The sequence below is a fragment of the Marmota marmota genome, unplaced genomic scaffold (assembly GCF_001458135.2).
Source record: "Marmota marmota marmota unplaced genomic scaffold, marMar, whole genome shotgun sequence".
In the NCBI taxonomy this organism is placed as follows: domain Eukaryota; kingdom Metazoa; phylum Chordata; class Mammalia; order Rodentia; family Sciuridae; genus Marmota; species Marmota marmota.
In genome coordinates, this window is record NW_026000208.1 from 1,694,430 (window position 1) to 1,697,690 (window position 3,261).

Consider the following 3,261-nt stretch of genomic DNA (forward strand, 5'->3'; position numbering starts at 1 on the left):
CTTTTTTTTTTTTTTTTTTTTTTGGCGTTTCACACTATTTGTAGACTACATAATTTAATTAGAATTAAATCACATAGCAGCAGCCAGTGTCTTTAAAGAACATAGTATGTGTCAAGTTTGAAATAATAATCAAAGAACAAATTTTTGACGGTCCTGTTTTCGTCAAAGTAGGAATATAATTAAGCTAAGGAAAAATTTTTTTTGAAATCTGTAACATACATCCCCCACCCCCAGCAATGATTCAAGTCTTTCTGGATCAAATATTTCTCAAAAGGATATATGCTTTTTGGTATATCTTATGCTGTCTTAATTTTTTAAAACTCCTACTCTTGGACCACCCTGAGAAGATGAATTTAAGAAAATTATTACATATATATTTTTTTTTCTTTTTTCTTTCTGGCCAGCGCAACCTGTTTTGAAAACCGCTACTACTGAGGTTTCATTGCAAGTTCCGCATCCACCAAGCCTCTAAGGCGCTGGCTCAGCGCAGAGTTATTAAAGCTCTCGCCGTGAGAGCCGCCAACAGGAAATACGCCATCATCAGGCGCAACCGTCTTAGCCTCGGCGCACTCTGGGAAGGTGACGTACAGGTTGGAGATAATGGTGGCCCGCCGAGACCGAATTTTCTTGGGTCTTCACAGCCGGGCGGGGCGTGGGTTGACGTCACTTTCGATTTCTGTGTTTTCGTGGTTATTGGAGTCGGACGTTTTATTTATATTTTCCTCTTGTTCTTTCGTTTTCATGTTTAGGGTGTCGCATTTTAGAACACGAATTTGCATCTGTTCTTGCTAATATACATTATTAATACAAGTTTTAAAGATACAAATATTTGCTTGTGATCCCACCAATCTATCTCTTTTCTACAGATTATCTTTAATGACAGGGACCAGAAACAAGGGATTTTTAGAGCCTGTTTTCCAAAGTGCAACATGTTTCATCTGATTATATGGGCTTTGCTTAACCTATCGTCATATAGCTGTTTGGATTCTGGTGTGTGTGTGTGTGTGTGTAATTTAAAAATTATTCACTGATTTTTTTTAAAGCCTGGCAAAGCTGGTTGGAATAGGTAAAGAGACCACTACAACAGTCTTTCTGTGGGGGAGAGAAATTGGGCTTAACTCAGAATACAGAACAGGCAAGAAGGAATTTATAGCTGAGAAGCAGATGGAAGTCAGTGGCTGGAAAATTACTAAGTGGTAGTGGGTATCAGATATCACTTTCTGGGGGTGGATGAGAAACCTAATTAGATATCCAGGTGGGGGTGTCTTGCTAAACTGAGTTAGCAAGGCTGTTTCTAAAACTGGATTTTATAAGGCAGTCTGCAGATGGTCCTTGGGAAAGGTTCCAGATCCTGATTAAAATTTGATTAAGCCTAGAATCTTTGTCAGTGTGAGGATTATTATTATTATTTTATGTAGTACTGGAGACCAAACACAGCCTTGTGCATGCTAGGCAAACACTCTAACACCAGCCCAGGAATTCAAGTTTTTATACAATGTTCCATGCCCCCATCCCCTTTCCAAGGAACACAAAGCACATTTTACATGAATTCTATATTTATATATTCATCTTTTGAATGAGTTAATATATATATATTTTTTTCTCTGTGATTCTTGACTTCAGCATATAAGAATAGAATTTGCAAGTCAAAAGTAAATATGATCCTCCAGAATTTTCTCCACAGGGTTTGCTGTCCCTTTCACCAGACACTGAAGTTAACTTTCCCTTCTGTAAATACAAATGTTAAGTATCTCTAGCATCTTCCTCTTTACCCTCTATTTACATGTATGGTCTAGTCTGCGACCTCCTCTGTTATAGATGCTTTTAAAACTTTTAACCAGAATCATTTTTCATACTGTTCAAGCTGTTATAATTTTATTTATAATTCCAGAATTCAACCCTTTGCCTCTTTTTGGATATTAGCTCTTCTCCAACATTCTGCTTGACTCTATTTTCTGGCAAACACAATTGTTTTCCCACTTGCAGGTACATTAGCATCGCCTGGGGGCTTGTTAAAACACTGAGTGCCACCTCCAACCTATGGGTTCTAATTCACAAAGTCTTGGTTTGTGGCCTGATTATCTGCATTTCTAACACGTGTTGGGATTGATCTGAGGAACATCATGAGAGACTGGTCAGACCTCTTTCACCTCAAGTAGAGAAAACCCCTAAAGTGTACCAAATCTGAGGAGAGATAAGAGCTGAATTCCAGTTTCAGTATGTGAATGAATGCTTTACACAGACTACCTCAAGGGCTGGGGGTTGGACTAGGGAAGTGAGTTAGAGTCATAAACTTAACCACAAACCTAGAATTCATAATGATTCATATGTTCATTATAGTTTCATAATCCATGGTCTAGATTGCCTCCCAAATCTCAAGTATCAGTAGCAAAGCTCAGCTCAGAAAGAATTTGGATGAATAATGCTTTTTGTTCTAAGTCAGTTGCCTTTTAAGATTTGTTATGGAGAATTATTCAACTGTGCTACCTTTCCAAATAGAAAAGGAGTTAAAGAGAATATCCTTGGCCTGGTGATATAGCTTAGTGGAGCACATGCCTAGCATGCACAAAGCCCTAAGTTCAATCTCCAACACTGCAAAATAAAACAAAATAAGAAATTTTTCCTAGATGTATTCTATTTTTCTCCCACCACCTCTGAATAGCTAACTGATGAGTCAAGTACTTTCCATGATTTGTCTGGTGGAGATACAAATTCTGAAAGGGGCTTAGAACCAAAGATTGCCACAATATTCTGGTTACCCAAGGTTTTTTTTAAAATATTTTTTTAGGTGTGGTTGGACACAATGCCTTTATTTTATTTATTTATTTATTTATTTATTTATTCGTTCATTCATTCATTCTTATGCTATGCTGAGGATCAAACCCAAGGCCTCACATGTGTTAGCTGAGCGATCTACCGCTGAGCTACAACCCCAGCCCTCTACCCAAGTTTCTTTTGAGAGGTTCATCTTAATACATCTTCATCTTTGTGAAGACTAACCATACAGGCATATATAAGAAAATTGACATTTAAGCAGGTGAGCAGAATTTTTCAGAGATTCACGGAGGGACTTTGTGAGGATGCAGGTGCATGCTATTGCCTGATAAACAGAATCATTAAGGATTTCCCCTCAAGGAAGTGTTCCTGCAGAGTAGCACCTGAAGCATGGCTGTCTGTTCAGGCAGAATCATCCTTCCTTTAATTCAAGGAGAAATCAGCTATTTACCAGGTAAAAGAATGCGATGAAAATGCAGCATGGGG

The 3,261-nt window shown here is 38.1% G+C and overlaps 1 long non-coding RNA gene across 1 annotated transcript in view; it reads left to right on the forward strand.

The window, feature by feature from the left end:
* Positions 1-1,497, forward strand: part of LOC125612824 — a 44,427-nt gene extending 42,930 nt beyond the window's left edge. Inside the window, exon 3 of the long non-coding RNA XR_007343302.1 lies at positions 405-1,497. This is a non-coding gene — a long non-coding RNA (uncharacterized LOC125612824). The remainder of the gene's footprint in view (positions 1-404) is intronic.
* The last annotated feature ends 1,764 nt before the right edge of the window (positions 1,498-3,261 follow it).